At 41.3% G+C, this 26,233-nt stretch overlaps 1 long non-coding RNA gene across 2 annotated transcripts; it reads right to left on the reverse strand.

Moving 5' to 3' along the window:
- Positions 1-4,910: 4,910 nt before the first annotated feature.
- Positions 4,911-15,580, reverse strand: LOC142470765 (uncharacterized). 2 transcript variants are annotated; one of them, XR_012789328.1, is made up of 5 exons: positions 15,211-15,580; positions 14,893-14,975; positions 14,521-14,715; positions 9,374-9,503; positions 4,911-5,557 (listed from the first exon to the last, which is right to left on the reverse strand). It is a non-coding gene; the product is annotated as an uncharacterized LOC142470765 (long non-coding RNA). The 2 variants fall into 2 exon arrangements; XR_012789327.1 differs by having other exon boundaries at positions 9,374-9,508.
- Positions 15,581-26,233: the final 10,653 nt, after the last annotated feature.

Genomic DNA, 26,233 nt, shown 5'->3' on the forward strand with positions numbered 1-26,233 from the left:
CATCTGCTGGACACATACTGAATTGCAATGACATATATAAACCCCACAAATAAATCTGCTGGCTGACCGTCGCCGGCCTGAGAGAGAGCTCCTGTGAACAAAGTGTTATCATGACTGGAATCTCGCACCTGTCAAGGTACCCAAAACAGTGAGCCTGGTTACATTTGTAGGTCACATTTCCCGTTATCATATTTATACTGTCACGGCCCCTTTTATTCTCCAACATCTCCGATTTTGTTTGGGCATTTTTCTGAATGCCATGCACTTCACCGCGTTCATGTCGAGCCAGTGCTAATACAATGCACTATGATAAAGGCGGCCGCAGCATAAAATACCGGAACATACCGCATGAAATACTGCATCTGCCCGCGGTTTTTAGAGTTGCACCGATACGGCCGCACGAGGATAAAGGCCACTGTAATAAGACCTTGTTATGTCATCATAAGCAAATATAAAGCAGCTGGGTCTTATTACAATTTCACTTTTGGATATTTGCTTACTGTGTAGCACCTTTAACATTTTCATTTTTTTTTACGCCCCTGAGTGATACTAGCCATAATGTCTGCTTTGTTTAAAGAAAATTTGGGTGCATGATCTCTTCCAGTTACCGGTCTAAGTGGATAAAGAAGAGGGAGCTAGTTTTGAAACATATGGGCAAGCAGCTATTTCTCCGCAGCTGTTCGATCTGATTGACGTCCCCCTGTCTGAACTTACTAGTCATTTGCCATTTCATTAGCTGCCAGGGTTTCAATTTCTGCCTCTTGGAAGTTACAGCGCTTTGAACAAGTCCCTACAGTAATTGAATTTGCCACAGAAATAGAACGCTGGAAAATTTCATTTTCTTCCTTACATGAAAGTAAGCAGGCAGGCAGACAAGGCAGAGAAATATTCCTGCTGGATTCCTCTACCACCTTTTTTTTCCTCCACTAGATGGTCTGATGAATCCTTCCCTCACCGACTCGCATACACACAGTCACAAAAAAGGCTTTTTTTCCTAATAATCTCCCAGTGCATCAGCCTGTCACTTTGTAATTTTCTCCTAAATGCCTTCCACAAATAATGGTTTTCAAAATGAGCATTAACAGGCTTGATTACACGAAACTGTCCTTTTAATTTACACCAGGATTCTATTGATCACACAAGTGCAGATTAAAGTGTTCAATGAAGCCGTGATGAGGTATTAACCAGCTAAGGGTCCTCTAGGGGCCGCCGGGGAGGCCAGGAATATGCTAGAAGTGTACAGTTATTTCCCCGTAATGAAGTGGCACTATGCGCAGGCATGAAACGCTGGCAGGAAGAATAGATCGGAGATGATGAGCTCTTCAAAGTCATTTCTCGCTCTCTCATTCAGCCTCATGCCCAGATCCTCTTGCGATTCTTCTGCATTACTTGTCATGAAATGCCAGGATTTACTTAGCCGACTGATGCAATTTTTATGACCCTATTGCTTTTCCACCATAGTAATAGTTTTGAATCAATTAATCAATCCAGTGGTGCCATCAGACACATTGCCCTGAAGATCAAGCCCAGGTCATTCCATCAATTCACTGTGGTTCACGGAGATAGAGAAAGAAGCGGGGCCGTGTGAGCTATCAACTGCAAATGGCTTAGTAAACATGCTTTTTGGTGCTTTAACTGCTTCCATTCTGAATTTATAAACAGATAAGCATCATAAGCACAAGAAGTAATAGAGGTATAAAGAGAACCAGTACTGTAACTCCAATATCCAAATATTAGCAGATTTTTTTTAATTGTCACATTAACTCTGTCTGCAACCTTTCATCTTGTGATAAACCCACCCTTTTAGGTGACAAATGAAACTTTGCTGTAATGCAAAGTCTAGTAACATGTTCTAATTGTGTATTGATTTTATTGCTCAACATAAATACTTCCATGTTTCCACCAGGTAAACATACTAGGCTATAATAGTAATGTTTGTCCAGTTGCATTTAAGCAAAAATTGGAAGTGACAGAATAAATATTTTAAGACACATTTTTAAGAGAATTGCTACAGCGTCTTTGTCAGGTCAAATAGTTTTGGTAAACAAGAATTACCACTTACTTTAAGGTTTAAGAAATAAGAATTTCAGATAATTTGGAACAAATATTATGTTCCCTTTCTTTTGATCTTTTTTTGGCTCGGCTCGAAAGTGCATGTTGGAGTGTACTGATACTATGAGGAATTTCAATCAATGTGCACAATGGCAACACAAAAACATTGCACTGCTACTGTATGTTAAGCATAGATAAACACCCTTGAAATTCACAGAAATGTAACCTACAGTAAACTGGGAATTCCCAGAATGTACATAGAAAAGCAGTTGAATGCAGCAAAGGTCTGCAAGATATATACTGTGAGATGGTCAAAACTACTAAAAATTTTATGATACAGGCAGAGGACAGAATATATGTTAAATCAATAAAAAAAAGTGTTGTTAATCCTTAGAGTAAGGGCATTAAAAATATTATAGATTTGTCATAGGATGTAGTATAAAAACAATTCTCTATAAATGTGATAGTATGAACGGGGCTTTAAAAGACCTGTAAGGTGTATAAAAAAAAAACACATATATATAAACAGATTGATACTTATATAAATAGATATTTAGGACAGCTTTTGGCATATATCTGTTTAGGCCGTAATGCAACATACTCGGTCAAAACAGAGTTAATATGATATCCGGTAAAAAAACAAAACGAGTCATATTAATGCAATTTTAGGATGGTGTTCATCATCATTGCAGTAGTAATTTATCAGGTGTGATATTTGATCCAAAGTCGCGATGCCTGAATTAACGGGACTATTAATAAGGCATTAATTACTGTATCCTGATCGCTTTAATCATATTTCTATCATAGGTTTCTGTAATATCTATAATTACAGAATCCTATGTTAGAAATAACATTAAACTCTTTGATGGCGAAGGCTACCATAGGTACCAAAAGGGTTAATACAATAAAAAAAACTACGCTACTTTGTGGCTAGTAAACCATTGCTACGCGTAACCGGGTGTTAACCCCTACCTCCAATCCCCCAGGTGGCCGAACCAGGTGGCCGAACCACCCACCATGGGGCAAATACTCCCATCACCCATCTCTAACCCTATAACACCTTTTGAACGTTGCCTGTGAATATCAGGACCCTTGTCTGAGAGGTGTACCCTTCTTTGCCAATTACCGCTCAATGCATCAATCTCTAAGTGCTTTAACACACTTTTCCTCTGCAAGATAGGATGAACTTACAGATTACTCTGTTCGCTCTTTTTCTGGTTCTCTCAACTGACAACAACTGACAACTGCCTGCCCCCCTCCAATTCAATGTTGAAAAAATCTCAGACCAGATAATAGCTGTGTCATTCCATAAAACTTGTAGTACTTACATAAAGACTTTAACTTTTTTCTCTGTGGTGCATGGGACAGTAAGTCTTGCTACATCTGTATGTATGCATTTGTTGTGGTAGATTTTAAGTTTCAGTTCACTTTTCTACTTCATGAGGTAGACTCACTGTTCCAGGTGTTTGTTTTTTTTACAGACAACTCCTGTGTAAAAGTAACCACTGAGCCAGTTATCTACAGTATTGTTTTGCATCTACTATCCACTATTGTACGTACTGTATGTATCATTATGGCTGCAGGCTATGCTAACGCTCGTATGTTTGGGTGCGGGATTTTTGACTGGCTGCCCCTGCACATTCATTTTCACTGATTGGCTAATGGACATTCAATGCTTCCTCATCAGCCTAGATTGTGGAGTGTCCACATTATCTGAAATGCTTTCTGTTTTTGACTCGAAGCTCTCATTGTCACTGAATTTGCATCACTAAGAAAATCAACATGTTTTATTACCTGATCCAGCCAACGCAGGACCTGGTTTCCCACATGGACCTGCTCTGCAGTGGTTCTGATTGCATGGATGGGTCTCCCTAGTCACTTCTCACTGTTGATGGCCTGTTGCTTGTGTGTGAGCTGGGCTCTGTTCCTTGCAGTTGACTGCTTATATGCTACTGCTGCTGCGACCCAGGTAAGTTGGATTGGTTTGATTCCAATGGATGACCCTGAGTGCAGATGTTGATTGGACATTAGGGGGGCAAAATGGGCCTACGGATGGCTTGGAGAGAGGTTATGTGGTGCCCAGGCCTGTCAGTTATGAAGGGGGGAGCCCACATACAGTAAGGCCAAGAGGCTGTGTTAGGTACCAGGGTGACCATGACTGTCCATGACGTGCCTGCTAGAGTGAGGGGTGAAACCAAGGGAAACGGGAGTAAAGTGTACTGGTTGGCAAATGGGGGCGGGTTGGGGTGGAGAGGTGGTGGGATTGAGGTCAGGTTGTCATTTGGTGAGCTGTGAGAGGGCCTGTTTGCAGTAGATTGGGAGCCATGAGAGGGCTTGGGGGTATGTGGGGGCCACTGAACCCATTCAATAACATTTAGAGGTCTGAGTCACTGAGGAGTGGATGAGGGGGGTGACATGGTGGTTTAGTGTGGCAGAAGAGGACAGTGCTGATCTGGTTAGGGAGGGAACAGTGATGGTCTGATCTGTGTGCTTGTAACAGTGAGGCCTGGATGGGGGCAAAAAAGGAGTTTGAGGAGAGAGGGGGCCACAAAACATCTACGTAAAACATCTATGTGGTTTGGGATCTGGTGGATGACACAGAGGATTCCTTTCCCAGATGTGTTTTCATCCTAAGGGATGTAAGACTTCTAATCCAAGTTTATTCTCAAACTTTTAAGATATTTTGGACATTATATATGGACCATTTCTAAAAGGCGCCGGTTCGTATTTGTTACTTGTACTGTTTCTTTGATCTTGTTCGGCCAGTGTGGTAATCAGGCAGACAGAAAATACAAAAAAACACAGCGCACAATGCTCATAGTGCATTAAAAATTATATTCATAACCAAACAAGTGAGGTAAGTATTAAGCTTACATTAAAACAAATTAAACAGGCATTTCAAGGGTTAATGTTACCCATGCACCAATCAGGACGCCAGTGGAGATGTCATCGGTTTAGGCACACGTAGCTCTCCCTGTCACGATCACTCGATTTCAGGATAGGGCCTGGATGGTCTCCGGCAAGGTGGTATGCAGTTCAGCCAACTCGTGATACAGACGAGTAGTGTCCGTAGGTTAAGCAGTCTCTGTGGCAGAGGGACACACGCTGTTCAGCTCTCTGGTCCGGCGCTTCCGGGTTCGTGACGTCACTCGGCGGCGACAGCACATCGCGGTCTTTCTGAACACCGAGTTGACTTGCAAAGGAGGGGTGCAAAGTCCAGGGTTCACAGAGTGATTAATTCCTTTATTCCAACGTGTTTTGAAACCACAGGGATCTCTTCATCAGGGACTTTTGGCTTTTAATCGATGTAGCATTTAAATACCCCACGCCTGTCACTGATAGGCCCCTCAATTAGGAGTTTCGGCCAATACAGAGAAAGCGGGGAGGAGTCAAATAGCCCCATGGGTCACAACTATAAACACAATGCCATAGGCAACCTATGACAACAGAATAAACTTTATTGAACAGACAATAACACTCAAAATACAAACATCAAATGATGACTCTAAAATAAAGAGAAAAAAATGTTAAGACAAGAAAGTTTGAACATCTGCAACTGCACCTAAAGCTAAAAGGTGCAAATAGCATGGTATATCATTGAAAAAGAAGCACGAAGCATGAAATTACAATAAATATGAAAGCAATCACTTAGTATTAAAAAATTAAATTAATAAAAATATATATTAGTAAAAAATATATATTAGTAAAAAATATATACTAAAACCTACAGGGAGGATTAGGTTAGATAAACCCCTATCTTTATGGGGATTAATAGAGGGACCAAATATCAATATCCTCATTTAGACCTCCTGGATGCAAAGTTCTCAATTTATGTATCCAGAAGGTCTCCTGAATTGACAAATCCTTCACCCTATCACCGCCCCTTCTATTTTTAGGAACATATTTAATGCCCTTAAAGAGCAAGGAGGGGGGTCTTTGTTATGGTGCAGAGTGTAATGCTTAGAAAGACTATGTTTAAAAAGACCGTTTTTAATATTTCGTATAAGTTCTTGGATGCGCACCTTAAGTGGACGCTTGGTGCGACCCACATAGTGCAAGCCGCAGGGGCATTCGATTAAATAAACTATATGGTCAGAATTACAGTTGATAAAATCAGAAACCTCAAAAACTTCCCCAATTTTTTTTACACATAAAAGTTTTATTATCAGAATGCAAATGTTTGCACACTGAGCATTTTCCACATTTGAAGTTTCCAATAGGTTTACTACTAAACCACCTTTTTTCTCCCACAGAGACATCTTTAATATTAATGTCACTAGGGGACAAGGTGTTTTTCAGATTTTTCGCTTTTCTGTAAGTAAATTTAGGAAACTTCGAGATGTGGACCCCCAAAATTGGGTCATTTGATAGAATTGCCCAGTGTTTTTTAACAATTTTTTCAATTTGCAGAGTCATGGAATTAAAATTCGTAATAAAAGCAACATTACATTTACCCTCACTGTTCTCCTGTTTATTTCGTTTTTTAGTTTTTGGAATTAACATTTGTCTTCTATCCAATTTTCTTACCCTGTCCAAATCATCATTTAGTTTTTTCAATGGATAGCCTCTCTCCAGAAATCTGGAAGTTAGGTCACTAGCCTGTGTCTCAAAATCAGTATCCAAACTACAATTTTTCCTTAGTCTATAGAACTGACCACCAGGAATATTCTGGATCCAGTTTTTTTTATGATTGCTTGAGGCTAGCAAAAGATTATTTGAGTCGACATCCTTAAAGTAGGTTTTAGTAATGAGCTTCCCTTCATTTGATACCGTCAAACTCAAATCCAGAAAATTAATATCGCGTTCATTATCCAAGTGGGTAAAGGATAGGTTTCTATCATTACTATTAATGTAATTTATAAAGTGATTTATAGAACATTGATCCCCATCCCATATACATATAATGTCATCTATGAAACGACGCCAAATAATAATATTGTTTTTAAAAGGATAATTGTTGATGACTGTTCCATGGCCCTCATGAAATTGATCATATATGAGAGAACAAAGTCTCTGAAAATTATTGACAAAGAGGTTACAGGTATTATCAAATTACTTGAGCCACTTGTAATTGAACATGACTGCTCAGAAATAAAGCACGACCTCCACTTGAAGCTCGAGCATGCGGAGGATGAGATCTTGAAAAAGAAGCACGAAGGTTTTTTATAGGGATAAGTCTGATTATGACAATAACAGGCAGAGAAATTGGGCGAAGGATGTGGATAGAGGTAGACCCTCAAAAGCTCAATCCCAAGGAAGGGGAGGGAGGGACTCTTCTTGCTCTGTAAATAGATCTAATAATCCACCGAGACATCCCAAATCTTCTGCTCACCCTAATGATGGGGAATGGGAAAATCAGACCTATGGGGATAGAAGGGGGCCTCCAATATATGATGAGCATTTCCCTCCTCCAAGGTATGAAGGGCATTTTAGAAATCCTAACTATAAAGGAAGGAATTATATTCCCAATTTTAGGTATGGTCAAATGGATTATGAAAAATATGATACAAATAAGAACTATAGACCTAATAGACCTAGCCCTAGATATCAATCACCAGCTCAACATTCCCCATCTTATTTTTTAGATTTAGTCAAGCAAAGACACTTAGAACCACAGAGAAGGGAGGAGATTCTGGGATCTTCCCAAAAACCCCGATTAGGGAAAAAAAAGAAAAGAACCCTACCAGAAGAGGAATCAGAGGGGGGGGGCAGAACAAAAGAAAAGAGTTACGAGAAAACCTATGACATCACCCTCACGAGGGATTTTTAACTTATCTTCAGTTATTTTAACCACTGACCAAAGAAGGGTTTTGGACAGGGGCTTGATATTTTCTCGCTCCTGTGGGCCAAACTCATTTCAATTGTATACGGACCTTCAAAAATTTATGTGCAATCTTACTCTCAAAAGACACTTCATTAAAATAGATTTGGAAGGTAATGAAGGGCAAGGGGAAACAGTAGCAATAATTGATCCACCTGTGGCTGTTCAAAGTGAGATTGCAGATAGTGATGTAAGCCTTAGGCATACCCATTTTAGGGGAAAATCTAAATTTTATCCTTCCCACTCAAAAGGTCACCATATTGAGACCTTTTTTTAATATGGTCAACAATGATTTTAACTCACTGATTAGTAATACTAAATCCAGTGATATAAAACATAACCTCACAAAAAATGAAACATTGGCTTTAAAATTCTTAAAAGAGAATAACAATCTCATTATTAGACAGGCCGATAAGGGAGGGGGTGTCGTTTTACAAAATCGAAAAGATTATGAAGGAGAGTCACTTTGACTCTTGAACGATACCTCCTCCTACACCAGGCTTAAAAGAAACCCAACTGGTGAGTTTCTGAGTAAACTAAAAGGCCTTCTTGATCAAGCCCTAGTTTCCTGTGTTATAACTAAAAATGAATATGACTTTCTATATACCAGCTCTCCTAAGATCCCAATATTTTATCATCTCCCCAAAACCCACAAGTCAATAACAAATCCCCCTGGTAGACCGATAATATCGGGAATTCAAAGTTTAACAGCTAACTTGTCACAGTATGTTGACCACTTCCTCCAACCCTATGTGGAAAAACTCCCTTACCATTTAAGGGATTCCACTTCGGTACTCAACCTGTTGCAGGATCTGGAGTGGAAAGATTCGTATAGATGGCTGACATGTGATGTGCAGGCCCTCTATATGAACATACCACACATGAAGGGTCTAGCATCTGTAGACTTCTTTCTATCAGGTGATAAGGAATTACATCATCTGAACAGAAGCTTTATTTTGGATTCAATCCACTTCATTTTGAAACATAACTATTTTATGTTTTTGGACGAATTCTTCCTGCAGGTTTGCGGAACTGCTATGGGCACAAGATTTGCCCCCAGTTTCGCAAACCTGTATATGGGAGAATGGGAATTTGAGTTCATTTTGAACAATAATCCTTTTAAAAACAATATTATTATTTGGCGTCGTTTCATAGACGACATTATATGTATATGGGATGGGGATCAATGTTCTATAAATCACTTTATAAAATACATTAATAGTAAGAAAAGATATTGAGGTGGGGTCCCCCAATTGACTAGTGCTGCAGAGCAATTATACCCACTCATGAAAAATGAGTCACTGCAACCAGGTCACGTAACCTCTTTAGTACATGTTTGGAGCCTTAGGCTTTAACCCCTAGATGGAACACGGTCTAGCAAGGACAAAGAGAGTTGTCTGGGGGTAGTCCTAGGACCCTCCCAGACCTCTCATAAATGTCCTGCAATGAAATATACCAGTGAACCTGGGGAAGCTCCCAATTAAATGGTAAAGTACTCACATGTGTCCTTATGTGTGACCGGGTCTGTGTGCTCCTTAGCTGAGTACAGACGAGACGAAATCACCCTGTACCAGTGGGGAAAGGTGAATCAGCGGGCACTACGATGCAGGAAAAGGCTGTGGAGGCTGGACTGTGCTAGAAAAATGTTTCTTTATTCAGGCATGGATAAAAACAAGAGGAGGGGAGACATACCCCTGCGCCTCTAATGCGTTTCACCCACAGATTGGGCTTTCTCAAAGAGGATAGCATTACTCGTGCGTGAGCTACTGAAATACCGGAAGAAAACCGGACGTGACGTCACTCAGCCAATAGAATGCAAGTATGCCGCAAATGGCATGATGGGAACCTGCATTCATGGCTGATGTGCGTCAGCACGGGATTCACAGGCTTCAGTGTCATGCGCAATGGAGACTAATAGGTTAAAAACAAATGATATTCAGTTTGCAATCGAGTGTAAACGTAATTACAGATGATTTTGGTTAGTCTATAACCGCAAGTCCCAAACATGAAATGGCATATATGCGATAATATATACATCAAGATGTTCACTAGGTGATTTACTTCAGTAACTGCGGATAGCAAACATGTAATTACAATAATATATTAAAAACAAGTAAAGTCAAGGGTTAATTGTAAATATTTCCAATACATTAATATCGTGAATTCTTAACTTCCATGTATACTGCTGCGGCCGAGTTTATTCGAGCATTTGCCCGTTCTCGGCCGCAGCAGTAACCTGGCGCGCGCCGGAGGGTGCCGGGCGCGCGCCAAAGCAGCGGAAGAGCGCCCTCCGATCGGGGCGCTCTCCCTACCGCTGCCGGGTCCGCCGGGTCCCCCGGAACCCCCTGCCGCCGTCCCGCGTTCGCGGGACACCAGGGCTCCCTCGGGGAGCCCTGGACGTGCGTGCAGGGGGCGCTGACACCCGATGACGTGTGACCGCGCATCGGTGACGCGCGGCACGCCGAGGGAGTGGGGCTAGCAAGCCGGGGCATCCCCCGGCTTGCGGAACTAGCCCTGCTAGGATAAAGTGTGTCGGTAGTGTAAAGTAAATATTTCAAAAGTGTAATGTAATCATATTTGTATTCTAATTAAAAATAATAATGACAACAGTGCCAGTACAACTTATTTTCTATATTGATGCAATCATATCCATAAATTCCAAATGCTTCTTTCATAAAGCAATAATCTGTTTATAATCCAAAAAACCTTTAAATCATGATATGCAACACCAATTTGAACATTGATTGCTTCCTAAGTTCCTAGTTTCTCAGAATGGGGAGGGAAGGGGGGGAGGGGGAGGGAAGGGGGGGAGGGGAGGGGGGAATGGGGGGAGGGGAGGGGGGTAGGGGGGGGAAAGGGGGGGGAAGTGGGGGAGAGGAGAGAGGGGGGGGAGAAGGGGAGGAGGGGGATGGAAGGGAAACAGGAATGGGAAGGAGAAGGAAAAAAGAGAACACTGGTTTATGCATTACTGCCTCCGACAGCGACTATCGGTCACATGGAGTTTCCTTTTCTACTAATAAAACATTAAACCAATTTGAATACAGCAGTGACCATGATTCTGAATGTGGACAAGGATCCAAAAGTGAACAAAGATATGCACCATCATTGTTTTCTCAAACAAAAAACGATCAAGGACAAGGCGCTCAAAGGGACGAGGGCGCAGTCTCAAAGAGGAAAAAATACACTTAAACCTAGAAGATAATGTCATCAACATTTCGGGGGTGCCTCTTTCTGTGAATGAACTGTCGTTACTCAATAAGGGCCTAAACTTTGCTCCTTTTGAAAACTTTAGATTGTTTAACACCATTATTGATCTACAATGTTTCGTTAGAAATTGGTACTAAAAAAGTTTTTTCATAAAGATGATGTCATTGTGAATGATAACTTAACCAATGTCCCTATCACTACTCATTCTGTTATTTCTCAGGATTTGGAGTCAGTTACTCAAGATACAAACAACAAAGATGACGGTTTAACAACATTTTGTGAGTTATGCACCCTCCAAGATATGAATAGTCTCCTTGATGAGCAAACCACAGAGGAGGAGGGAATGTCTGTGTCCTCCTTTCTGGTGGGTTCTAGAGACTCAGGCCTAAAGAATCGTTCCAATTTCTATCCCTCTTATGTAAAAGGTCCACACATAGCCACTTTTGAGAAATTGGTTGAAAGAGACTTATTGTTGTTGGAAAAAGGTTACAGTTTCACCCCCAATCTCGGCAACAATATGACCAAACAAGATCGACTGAGTATTCAAAGTTTGATGAATAACAAAAATTTGGTCATAAAGAATGCCGACAAGCGGGGTGCAATTGTGATCCAGAATAATGTTAAATACAAGATGGAAGCATTGCGACAACTACAAGATAGAAGTTCATACAAAACCCTAAAATGTGATCCCACTGATGTATTTTTAGCACAATTAAACAACATTCTTGACTTTGGTGTCATCCTACAGGTATTGAGCGAGAAGGAGAGAAGCTTTCTGTTCGTCCAGAACCCAGTTATCCCTATTTTTCACCATCTCCCAAAGATCCATAAATCTCTGGTCGACCCTCCAGGACGACCAATAATATCGAGTATTGGATCTTTGGGAGATGGATTATCCAGATACATTGATATTTTTTTACAGCCACTGGTCCACAAACTTCCGTCATACCTTCAAGATTCCACTGATCTACTTAACTCACTTTCAACATTTACTTGGTCCCCTAATTATTTGTGGGTCACTTTAGATGTCACATCCCTTTACACAATTATTGACCACTCACAAGGTATTGCAGCAGTACAATATTTCCTTAATCACTCTTCTTTATCACCAGCACAAATCACATTTATTTTAGAATCTATTTTATATTTACTCACTCATAATTATTTTCTATTTGACACTATTTATTATCTACAGACACGAGGCACAGCAATGGGCACTTCATTCGCACCTTCATATGCAAATTTATTCATGGGTTATTGGGAGCACATGCACATTTTTAGTCACACAAATCCTTTCCGAAATAATATCACATTCTATCGGAGATTTATTGACGATCTGTTTCTAATTTGGGAAGGTGACACAAGGTCCCTGACGGAGTTTGTGGACCATCTAAACAACAACGATTATAATTTACATTTTACTTTTTCCTATCACCATCACAAAATTGAATATTTAGATCTACTGTTATACGTTGATTCATGTCAACGTATTCAATCTGATATTTGCAGAAAGTTAAATTCGAGGAACACATTTCTCAAAGCAGATAGCGGTCACCCCCGCCCCCTAATCAAAGGCATACCAAAAGCACAATTTTTTAGGTTGAAACGCATCTGTTCAAATGCAGATCAATTTGTGAAACAATCAAAAAAACTTGCCATGAGATTTTGTAACAGGGGATACTGCAAATTGGACCTACAGAAGGCTTTCGAGTATGCTTTTCATACTCCAGGTATAAATTTGTTGAAAAATAAGAAAAATCAGAGAAAACTAAATGGTGAGAAAGTTCAAACACCATTATACTTCATCACACAACACAGTCGACAAGCCAACTCCATCCGCTCCATTGTAGCCAGACATTGGAACATCTTGACACTAGACACCAAACTAAAACCATACATTGAGGAATTACCAACATTTGTATTTAAAAAAGCCAAAACCCTGTCAAACTATATTTCACCTAGTATGTACACAAACCCACAGATAAAGACTGGGGGTTTTGTTCCACCGACAGGTTTCTTCAAGCGTGGTTTTTGTAAAGTTTGTACTCATGCAAAGTCTATTAAGGTAATACAATCAAAAATTAATAAAAATAAAATCAGACTGAGGAGTTTTATCACATGTAATACCAGCTATGTGATATACATCTTGACATGTGGCTGTGGCATGAGCTACATAGGGAGAACAATATGTCCATTAAAACTTCGAATAATGGAACACATCAGAAGCATAAAAAACAGGGATCAAAGGTTCCCTGTGGCAAGACATTTTTTGGAATGTCCAAAGGGGAAGTTAGATCTCCTCACTTTTAGTGGGATAGAACACGCCCCACCCCCAGTCAGACGTGGAGATCGTCAGAACATCCTTAATCAAAAGGAAATGTTCTGGATCTTCACAATGGATACTAGGCAACGTTGGGTATTTTATAAATGTATTTTATAAATATGTTTTGTAAATGTATTTTCAGTAATGCATAAACCAGTGTTCTCTTTTTTCCTTCTCCTTCCCATTCCTGTTTCCCTTCCATCCCCCCCTTCCCTTCTCCCCCCCCTCCCATGCACCCACACTTACCCAGCTCCCTGCTCCAACTGCCTAACTCAGAGCCCGCGAAATGTATCTATTCCCTGCTGCCGGGAATTCTGGGCCCTCATTGGCCACACGGGAGCACTTTGTGTACTTGGCCCTAAGCCTCATGGGAATTGTAGTCCCGTGGAGGCTACTATTGCATTGGGGCCACGTGCACGAATGTATTGTGCATGTGCGACAATTCCGTAATGGCCACCGCAACTCCCGATCGCTACTGTGCATGCGCGACCACTGCGCATGCGCTCCCATACCACAATGGCTGCCCCCGCTAGCCGGGTGCGCCGCAGAGCCTCCCGAGCATCGGAGCGCTCCGTGCTCCGGCCCCCACCATTGCGGACAGCCGGCGGGTCCGTCGCTGACTCCGGCGGCACCCACGACCGCGCTGCAGGCAAGGAGGGGGGGTCTCTGGAAGTCCAAGGGGACCGGGGCTACATATTTATAAAATGTTTTACCAGGAAGTAATACATTGAGCGTTACCTCTCGTTTTCAAGTATGTTCTGGGCACAGAGTTATGATGACAAATAAAACATGGTTACAAACACATAGTTATACAAGTGAACAGGGTACTGTATACATTTGTGACAGAGCGTCCTGTTGGTGAGGGCAGTTAGACACATAGACAGAGGGTTCTGCTTAACTGGATTGGTTTATTAACCACAAAACAGCAACCAAACAATAGGGCTTTTTTAAGGCAAAACACAAAATAATAAAATAAACACCTAATCCTTTCAGGAGACAAACTACACTTTGCTGTGGCCCTTTCTAACGGCGCTGGCCAACTAACCTGGTACCCAGCCCAAAACATATGAAACAGTATTTAGAAAGACAGGGAACAATAGTGAAAGTCTTATCTGACAATGTTGCTGGTTCGGCGTCTCCGATTTCTCCCGTGCAGGCTTTGAGGTCCTGCTGCTCCCAGGAAGTCTTTTTGCCTTTCTCTGCTACAGGCTTCTCTGCTGGGGGAGGCTATGGGTTCCTCACGGTTTCCAGGCAAAATCTTCTGGTCAACAAGCCTGGATCCCTGGGGGCGGGAGCTCTGTCTGTGATCCTCCTAAAAGACTCCAAACATGGACACTCACAGCAGCTACTCCCTGCTTTTTATAAGTCTTGAAACAACAGTTTCACTAAATGACCCTTACTTATGATAAGAAAAACAGATAAGTATGTAGCGCACTTTCCCCACCCCCTGAGAGATGCGTGGCTATGGTGTGTGTATATGGTGCAATACCTGTGGTGCACAGGAGATCTGAGTATCCGCTACTGGGAATCTGGAGTACACCTGAGTCGATGTTCGGTCGGTAGCACCTCCACCTGCACAGGATTCTATGATGTAGAATAACCACGCTACATGACCCGCGTACAATAAAACACACACTTATGAAAGATAACAGTTTTACTGAACATAAATAACCTAGGATATATATATATACCACCAACCAGGCCACGCACGGCCGTACCCTCAAATGCTCTGCTCCCCCACCCAAGCTGTGTGTGACAGCGCTGCCCCACTATAGTGTTTGAGTTTGTGAACTGATGCTTTTGGTACCTGCCGGGTGATGCCACACCCGGGTGCGCTGATGCCACAATGCTGGGATCCACGGATCCGATGCTGATACTGCGAAGCCTCTGCCTCTATGTTCGGTGGGTCCCTCGTGGATTGTACCACCGTAAACAATGTCTTTATTAATGTAGGGCAATCTGTGTCCTGGACCACAGGCCGCAACCACTGTGCGGCATCTCCCTGTGTCCCTAAAACTAATATTGCTAAGCAGGGCAGGGTCCCTATCTGAGGGACAAGTCCCTATTGCAGCCACAAACTATGTGGGAGTCGGGCCTAGCTGTGGCATAATAGGGGGTATCTGGCCTAGTGCAGATGCCACTGACATCTGCACATATAACTTACTCCTTCCTTGTCCCAGCTCCAACTGCCACTCTCCTAACTGTCAGCTCAAACTTCAAGCACACCCAAAGTTCCAATCTCCCCTCAGGAGACTCTAGCAGCCCTATTGGCTGTACTGTGTCATGTGTTGTGCAGCCCCTGGGGCTGCTGGAACCTTTGCATGCACTAACCTTTTCTGCACATGCGAGCACACAAACAATATGGTGGTGCCCTTACTGGCTACCCGCCTGCAGCAGAGGTGAGAAGAGCTAAAGAGAGGACCGGGCTACAAGTATTTTACCATATTGGATGTAGATTGGTTTTTTTTGTCTTTTGTTGTATAAATAGAGATGCAGCCTGAAACTGAAACCATTTGTTGCAGGGTTTAGTTGTGGGTTGGTTATAGGTTGTGTGTTGCTGCTGTACTATTATAGTTCGAAAATGAAAAAAAATATTTACTTAATAATAGTTTTTGCATTAACCTGCTAGTTTTTACTGTACTTTCAGTGAAGTGGTCTCTGACTGGCACTCATGCTGCACATAAACATGCAATTGTACAGTAGTATATCAACATTATATAACAGCAGCTACTGTATTATTATTAGTATAGATATAACTGTGAAAAATAATCCCAATAATAATTATTAAGCTTCCATAACAGTTTAATTGTAACTCTGACAGCACTTCTTTAAACTTTTAGTGACACTAATAAAAAATCACTCCAGTGACAAAAAGTAAAAAAAAAGGTGCAAGCGCAAATAGCACTACTGAAATGTGCAAAAATTACTTAAATAAACATAAATATAGTTCAATGTGATAAAGTGATTAATCAAAATTAATACTATCCTTGGAGAAAGTGTAGCTCCCAAACAGGACTCAAACCCAGTCCAGACAAAGTAGTAGCAGAGAAAATCGGGGTGCAAATTTCATCGAGGGACATAGAAAAAACTCAGCACAGTCTTTTCTAGACGTACCAAAAGAAATTTGAATTTGGATACAATTTTTAATAGCAAAGATGAGGAATACGTACAGATTCAGCGGCCGTTATTTTAAGGCATCACTGCGCCGTTTGTGCGCTGCTGTACGCCACGCGATGTTCACGCTGCATTCCCGCGTTCACGCCGCCCTCATACTGCCAGGTTTATCCACGGTTTACCGCTGTTGATCTGTTTTAATTTAATGGTTTTGGATTTCTTTGGGTGTAATTCTTCGCGTATCCGCCAGGTGGCAGAAATTAATCAATTGTAATATGTACAGTTCTGTCTGTGCTACTGTGTAAAAAAAACAGATAAAAACCAAGTCTACCACAGTGGTCTATTGTAATTCGACCTTGGTTCTTGAAGATGCTGAAGACGTTATCAAATATAGGCGCATCATAATAAAAACTTATAAAACTCAAAGCTGTGTGCTTTTTTCTACATTCCAACATTATCCTTGCACAATTGCTCACTGGACCGGGTACCATGTGTACACCGTACATGTATAAAAAACCTGACTGTAGTTATTCTTTTTTAATATTTTTTGCAATTAATGTTGCAGCAGATGTCGAGAAACAAAACAAAAAAAGGGTCTTTTTTTCAGACTTTAAATTTACATTGAATGAGAAGTCCTTCTCGCCAAAGCCCCATACTGTATGCGTTTCAACAAGGTTCCAATGAGACATACACGCACGTGCCTAAATGTGATGACACGCATATGCGTTTCAACAAGGTTCCAATGAGACATACACGCATGCACCTAAACAAGTGTTCCCTAAAACGTCTAAAAGTGGTGTCAGACACAATCATGGTGTATTGTACCCCATTGTGGGGTCTCTAGGTATAGACACCACTACTGTTTTATGCATTTATTATTGCTCTACTACGTTTTAGGGAACACTTGTTTGTTGACAGGGACAAGGGAAGTACCTGGATCTGTTGATCTAAGGGAACGGGCCAGAAGAAGGGGCCAGGTGCCCCGAAACGTTACGTTGCCCCCCTTATTCTCCTGTTTTCCCCTCCCCTTGTTTTCTCTCTCCTTGTTAATCCCATTGTGTTTCCCTCCCCTCACTTAGGATTTTTCATTTTATGAACTTTGCAACATTAGTGTATGTAATTTTGATCTACTATTTTGTCCTCAGCGGTCATTTGCGTAACACGAATATATGCTGCTGTTTATTATTCTTGTATACCAGTAAAAACTATTATTTTGACATTATTCATTTCTATCATTATTTCGAGTGCTGGGAACAAATTTCTTGTAACATTATTGATGAATGTTCAGCCAATCTAATGAGGTTGCTCATTACTCAACACCAGGTTCAACTTAAGCAATTAGATAATTCTATTAACGATAATAATAATAATTCTATTAACGATTTGAAAATGAAATTGGCTCCCCTGGAATCCACATCGGACTTTAGTAAGTTGGATATTAATGTACAGGATCATTTTTTTCGTTTTCGAAGTAATTTTTTAGTTTTTTTAGAGATAAGAAAGATTATGCCATAGGTAGGATCAGAAACTGGTCTAAGCCAAAAGTTTCACAACAAACCATCAAATACACCCAAACCTAGAGACTCTTCAAGGGAATGGGTTAAAGTGACTCATAAAAAGAGGGCGGTTACACCACTTCATGTTTATAAAAAGAAAGAACATTCCACTTATAAATATTCACGTAGAGAAAGCCCTCCCCAGTATAGGGAAAAATATGCAGAAAAGAAAATAATATTTCCAAGTAGAGAACAAAGCCTTGAGGAATATGTTTAAAGGGAATATAGACCCCCTAAGAAATATCCATAAAGGGAAGATAATGGTGAGGTTCCGTCCATCCTTTTTAGGGGATCTACCCAGGGAAGGGAAAAATTATCATTGGGAAAAACCACTAATGAGTTGGTCTCACCAAAACAGGTGAGGGGGCATTGTTTCAAAAGGCGAGTGTGCGAGGACAGAAAGAATGATGGTGCTAAAGGCGCTTCTGCTAAGTGAACAAATTATATTGTGATGTATAGTGATTACTTAAATCAAAAATACAAACAGCCTCATATACTGTATATAAGGTAAGTTTGCCTGATTACCAGTGAAAAAATAGTGCGCAACTACAAACAATGCAAAAGTGAAGTGATGATGTGTGATAAATAAAAATGTGACCTTATAAATTCAAATTGATTTTAGGAGCGTCTGCAGCTGTGGCACCAGGGATGGCTCAGGTACCCCCTAATTAGACAGACAGAAAATACAAAAAAACACAGCGCACAACGCTCACAGTGCATTAAAAATTATATACATAACCAAACAAGTGAGGTAAGTATTAAGCGTACATTAAAACAAATTAAACAGGCATTTCAAGGGTTAATGTTACCCATGCACCAATTAGGACGCCAGTGGAGATGTCATCGGTTTAGGCACACGTAGCTCTCCCTGTCACGATCACTCGATCTCAGGATAGGGCCTGGATGGTCTCCGGCAAGGTGGTATGCAGTTCAGCCAGCTCGTGATACAGACGAGTAGTGTCCGTAGGTTAAGCAGTCTCTGCGGCAGCGGGACACACGCTGTTCAGCTCTCTGGTCTGGCGCCTCCGGGTTTGTGACGTCACTCGGCAGCGACAGCACATCGTGGTCTTTCTGAACACCGAGTTGACTCGCAAAGGAGGGGTGCAAAGTCCAGGGTTCACAGAGTGATTAATTCCTTTATTCCAACGCGTTTCGAAACCACAGGGGTCTCTTCATCAGGGACTTTTGGCTTTTAATCGATGTAGCATTTAAATACCCCACGCCTGTCACTGATAGGCCCCTCAATTAGGAGTTTCGGCCAATACAGAGAAAGTGTGGAGGAGTCAAATAGCCCCATGGGTCACAACTATAAACACGTTGCCATAGGCAACCTATGACAACAGAATAAACTTTATTGAACAGACAATAACACTCAAAATACAAACATCAAATGATGACTCTAAAATAAAGAGAAAAAAATGTTAAGACGAGAAAGTTTGAACATCTGCAACTGCACCTAAAGCTAAAAGGTGCAAATAGCATGGTATATCATTGAAAAAGAAGCACGAAGCATGAAATTACAATAAATATGAAAGCAATCACTTAGTATTAAAAAATTTAATTAATAAAAATATATATTAGTTAAAAAATATATATTAGTAAAAAATATATACTAAAACCTACAGGGAGGATTAGGTTAGATAAACCCCTATCTTTATGGGGATTAATAGAGGGACCAAATATCAATATCCTCATTTAGACCTCCTGGATGCAAAGTTCTCAATTTATGTATCCAGAAGGTCTCCTGAATTGACAAATCCTTCACCCTATCACCGCCCCTTCTATTTTTAGGGACATATTTAATGCCCTTAAAGAGCAAGGAGGAGGGGTCTTTGTTATGGTGCAGAGTGTAATGCTTAGAAAGACTATGTTTAAAAAGACCGTTTTTAAAATTTCGTATATGTTCTTGGATGCGCACCTTAAGTGGACGCTTGGTGCGCCCCACATAGTGCAAGCCGCAGGGGCATTCAATTAAATAAACTATATGGTCAGAATTACAGTTGATAAAATCAGAAACCTCAAAAACTTCCCCAGTTTTTTTACACATAAAAGTTTTATTATCAGAATGAAAATGTTTGCACACTGAGCATTTTCCACATTTGAAGTTTCCAATAGGTTTACTACTAAACCACCTTTTTTCTCCCACAGAGACATCTTTAATATTAATGTCACTAGGGGACAAGGTGTTTTTCAGATTTTTCGCTTTTCTGTAAGTAAATTTAGGAAACTTCGAGATGTGGACCCCCAAAATTGGGTCATATGATAGAATTGCCCAGTGTTTTTTAACAATTTTTTCAATTTGCAGAGTCATGGAATTAAAATTCGTAATAAAAGCAACATTACATTTACCCTCACTGTTCTCCTGTTTATTTCGTTTTTTAGTTTTTGGAATTAACATTTGTCTTCTATCCAATTTTCTTACCCTGTCCAAATCATCATTTAGTTTTTTCAATGGATAGCCTCTCTCCAGAAATCTGGAAGTTAGGTCACTAGCCTGTGTCTCAAAATCAGTATCCAAACTACAATTTTTCCTTAGTCTATAGAACTTTTCGTAACAGCAGGTAGGTAACCAGGGAAGAAATAACCTGGTGTTACGAAACGCGTTGGAGGGTATCATTGCTCATTTCTTATACCCCCGTGCTTTTGAGAACACGTTCAGTGTGTGTTCCCCTGGTTTTTGTGTGCGAGTCAGTACTGCTGTTCCCACTCTTCGTGCATCGCATCCTGTGCCGATTCGTGTATCCTACGTAGTCCCGTACACTGTGTACTCCAGTAAGCGCCTCCTAGAAGTGGCTGGGCGATCAGTGACGTCATCATCGGGCGCTCCACGAGGAGAAGCGGTATGCGAGTGCTGTTCAGTTGTGCGGGCACTGATGGAGGCTGCTACAAGCCGGTTTGAGCCTTGTCCTCCAGGACTTTTACCTGAGGACAGACCTACCTGCCACCTTGAGATGGAGAGTCTTGGAATCCACACGTGTGGAGCTACCATCTGCCGGACGAGATGATTGCTGACCCACTACTCCTTGAGATCAAGTAAAGAGTGTCGCCTTCAGCCGTCGAGCGGTGTGGTAAACCTATTAACCAACTGCATACTTTTATTTGCTTTGATGTACGCAGAACTATTTACTTCTGAATATAAATTCACTTTTTAAACCATACTTCACTATGTGCTTTGTGCGCCCTGTTCTTTTGTTTTTTGCCCGCCAAGCAGTGCCTGCGGCCTGCCGGCTGCAGACGGATCTATTCAAAGTACAGACAGTACCGTGCATGGTGATATTATCCACGCCGGAATTCACCACACGCGTAGGAGGTCATCTCGTCGGATCAGGCGGATCCAATCCAGTTGTATTGCGGCACCTGTGGGCTGGAGCCCCGGGCAGGTATCTATAAATAGTGCACCAACACGTCAAGGGATAGCGCTATCTCCAACACATTGGGTGGGTTTGGACATAAGGGACATCAGGGAATTGGTGTCCAGCACCCAGGTACTTTGGGGACTATCTATGGTGATGTGTGCACCCGGTGCACTTTCATGTGTGTGTTTATATGCATCCTGCTGTGTGGTACAGGGTACCGAGGTTATTAGTAGCAATAGTAAACCAGTTGTTAGCATACACTGTGTGCATGTCTTATTATTGTTGTTCCTGTAAGAGGACCATCCCACTCAGGTGGAAACCCTTACAGGTGGAGGAGCTGTGTACGAATGATCAGGTAACCCCAGGCTCCCAGTGGCGGAGGTTCAGGCCTTCTGTGAGCCTATCAGGTAACGCACCACACCCGGTAACACAAGTGTAGATTTCCCCACATGGTCCCTATCTGCGATTGGGGTGGTTGGGGGGGGGAAGGTGTTACAAATAAATAATAAAATACCTGAAAGGAATGCAGTTAAGGACAAGATAAATATTTTTGAGAAGCAATGTCTCTTTAAAAAATGATATCAAACATCCCTTAACATTCCTCTTTTTGATGGTTTCTTTAAGTTTTACATTACTCTGGTGTTCAAATTCAGTACATTTACTTTGCAGATTGAATACTTGATAGGAGTAGGGGATCAAAGTCTTTAACAACGTCTTCATTCCATGCTCAAAAGAAGAGGTTTTTTTTTTGTTTTTTTTTAAATCAATTTTTATTGAAGTTTTATTCCATAAATGTAAAAATAAACATTTGGAGGAAAATAATATGAAATCAAATTCAGGGAAAGAGGAAGGGGGGAGGGGGGGTGTACACTCAATTAGTCCAATACAGATAATAATTCTTATTTCATAATCTCACTTTATGAATCCTAAAGATTTAAATGCTTCCAATGAGGTTCCAAACATCAAGATTTTTTACATTTTCAACCTTTCCCTCTAGGAGGGTTTACGAGTAAGGCTAGGTCCCTAGTGGCACACCAGGTACAGACCTCTATCGAGCAGGCCCCAGTAGCTGTGTGTGTGAGCTCTCACATATCATTTTGGCGCGACCGCTGGCAAGGAAGACAAGAATTTTGTATTTCAGTGCAGTGACGCAATCACGTGGGTGCGGGCAGCCAATGGCAGGGCAAATAGTGTGGACCAATAGGAGTGCAGGTAGTGTAGACCAATGGCAGTGAAGTGCTATGCTTTGATGTCATGGCCGCAACCCCCTCACCCCCCAACATAGCCTCCCCCCCACAAGCATCCCATCGCTCCACATAGACCACAGATCACGGCTCTTACCCGTGCACATGCCGCCAGGCACTCAGACACACACGCCACCATAGCCACTGGGGCTGTAGCCTTAGGTAGCTTAGACAGAGATAATTGCTGGAGATACCCCAGGGAGAATGCGTACCCAGGTGTTTAGAGCATAATTGATGTAAGATTTACTCCTTGGTTGTTGGGATTTGCTATCCAAGGTTGCCAAACTCTTTGGAAATTTAACACAAGAGACATTTAGTAGGCTTGTCATCTTTTCCAAAAACATACAGAACACCTACAAGCTCAAATTGAACCCCCAAAATACCCACAACATATATATAAGCATATAAGTTTCACAGAGGAGTGCTACTGAGCATGGCAATTTATATTTAAAACCAGAGACATAACATAAAACACAGACAAAGCTCAGTGCACATCCAGAAAAACTTATATACGGTACAGTGCCTAAATATACATGTATAAATAACTAATAAATAAAATGGTCTTTTAGTTTAACATTTTGGCCAAATTGTTGTAAGCCCTTGAGCCAAACTTATTATAAATCATTCTCCCTGGCAATGCACAGGTTATTAAGAATTTATATTAGTGTAGGGACCCTTGAACGTGGTCTGCCGTGAAGTTTGGCTCAAGGGCTTACAACAATTTGGCCAAAATGTTAAACTAAAAGACCATTTTATTTATTAGTTATTTATACATGTATATTTAGGCACTGTACCGTATATAAGTTTTTCTGGATGTGCACTGAGCTGTCTGTGTTTTATGTTATGTCTCTGGTTTTAAATATAAATTGCCATGCTCAGTAGCACTCCTCTGTGAAACTTATATGCTTATATATATGTTGTGGGTATTTTGGGGGTTCAATTTGAGCTTGTAGGTGTTCTGTATGTTTTATAATTCTTGTGCAGCTAGTCTTGGCTGTTTTGGAGGGTGGCAACCTCCTATCCAATTGAAGCTCACTCCCTCCCACATTTAAATGGTTAAAAGCTCACTCCATGGCATCTCCCACTATCAGGGGAACTTGCCTGCATGCAGTGTGATTGTGACAAATCTATTACAGAGTGCTTTTCCTGGTAATGTACAGGTTAATAAAAGCTTCAATCAGACTTAGAACTTTTGCAACTTATATTGACAGATTTATTATAAATCATTCTCCCTGGCAATGCACAGGTTATTAAGAATTTATATTAGTGTAGGGACCCTTGAACGTGGTCTGCCGTGAAGTTTGGCTCAAGGGCTTACAACAATTTGGCCAAAATGTTAAACTAAAAGACCATTTTATTTATTAGATATTTATACATGTATATTTAGGCACTGTACCGTATATAAGTTTTTCTGGATGTGCACTGAGCTTTGTCTGTGTTTTATGTTATGTCTCTGGTTTTAAATATAAATTGCCATGCTCAGTAGCACTCCTCTGTGAAACTTATATGCTTATATATATGTTGTGGGTATTTTGGGGGTTCAATTTGAGCTTGTAGGTGTTCTGTATGTTTTATAATTCTTGTGCAGCTAGTCTTGGCTGTTTTGGAGGGTGGCAACCTCCTATCCAATTGAAGCTCACTCCCTCCCACATTTAAATGGTTAAAAGCTCACTCCATGGCATCTCCCACTATCAGGGGAACTTGCCTGCATGCAGTGTGATTGTGACAAATCTATTACAGAGTGCTTTTCCTGGTAATGTACAGGTTAATAAAAGCTTCAATCAGACTTAGAACTTTTGCAACTTATATTGACAGATTTATTATAAATCATTCTCCCTGGCAATGCACAGGTTATTAAGAATTTATATTAGTGTAGGGACCCTTGAACGTGGTCTGCCGTGAAGTTTGGCTCAAGGGCTTACAACAATTTGGCCAAAATGTTAAACTAAAAGACCATTTTATTTATTAGTTATTTATACATGTATATTTAGGCACTGTACCGTATATAAGTTTTTCTGGATGTGCACTGAGCTTTGTCTGTGTTTTATGTTATGTCTCTGGTTTTAAATATAAATTGCCATGCTCAGTAGCACTCCTCTGTGAAACTTATATGCTTATACTGCTGCGGCACAGTTTATTCGAGCATTTGCCCGTTCTGTGCCGCAGCAGTAGCCTGGCGCGCGCCCGAGTGTGACGGGCGCGCGCCGAAGCAGCGGAAGAGCGCCCTCCGATCGGGGCGCTCTCCCTCCCGCTGACGGGTCCGCCGGGTCCCCCGGAACCCCCTGCCGCTGTCCCGCGATCGCGGGACACCAGGGCTCCCTCGGGGAGCCCCTGGACGTGCGTGCAGGGGGCGCACGCTCCCGAAGACGCGTGACCGCGCGTCTATGACGCGCGGCACGCCGAGGGGCGGCCACTAGCAAGCCGGGAAATCTCCCGGCTTGCGGATCTGGCCGCAGTGCAATTAAATGTGTCGCCAGTGTATATATGTTGTGGGTATTTTGGGGGTTCAATTTGAGCTTGTAGGTGTTCTGTATGTTTTATAATTCTTGTGCAGCTAGTCTTGGCTGTTTTGGAGGGTGGCAACCTCCTATCCAATTGAAGCTCACTCCCTCCCACATTTAAATGGTTAAAAGCTCACTCCATGGCATCTCCCACTATCAGGGGAACTTGCCTGCATGCAGTGTGATTGTGACAAATCTATTACAGAGTGCTTTTCCTGGTAATGTACAGGTTAATAAAAGCTTCAATCAGACTTAGAACTTTTGCAACTTATATTGACAGATTTATTATAAATCATTCTCCCTGGCAATGCACAGGTTATTAAGAATTTATATTAGTGTAGGGACCCTTGAACGTGGTCTGCCGTGAAGTTTGGCTCAAGGGCTTACAACAATTTGGCCAAAATGTTAAACTAAAAGACCATTTTATTTATTAGTTATTTATACATGTATATTTAGGCACTGTATCGTATATAAGTTTTTCTGGATGTGCACTGAGCTTTGTCTGTGTTTTATGTTATGTCTCTGGTTTTAAATATAAATTGCCATGCTCAGTAGCACTCCTCTGTGAAACTTATATGCTTATATATATGTTGTGGGTATTTTGGGGGTTCAATTTGAGCTTGTAGGTGTTCTGTATGTTTTATAATTCTTGTGCAGCTAGTCTTGGCTGTTTTGGAGGGTGGCAACCTCCTATCCAATTGAAGCTCACTCCCTCCCACATTTAAATGGTTAAAAGCTCACTCCATGGCATCTCCCACTATCAGGGGAACTTGCCTGCATGCAGTGTGATTGTGACAAATCTATTACAGAGTGCTTTTCCTGGTAATGTACAGGTTAATAAAAGCTTCAATCAGACTTAGAACTTTTGCAACTTATATTGACAGATTTATTATAAATCATTCTCCCTGGCAATGCACAGGTTATTAAGAATTTATATTAGTGTAGGGACCCTTGAACGTGGTCTGCCGTGAAGTTTGGCTCAAGGGCTTACAACAATTTGGCCAAAATGTTAAACTAAAAGACCATTTTATTTATTAGTTATTTATACATGTATATTTA

This window comes from Ascaphus truei, chromosome 1 (genome assembly GCF_040206685.1).
Source record: "Ascaphus truei isolate aAscTru1 chromosome 1, aAscTru1.hap1, whole genome shotgun sequence".
Lineage (NCBI taxonomy): Eukaryota > Metazoa > Chordata > Amphibia > Anura > Ascaphidae > Ascaphus > Ascaphus truei.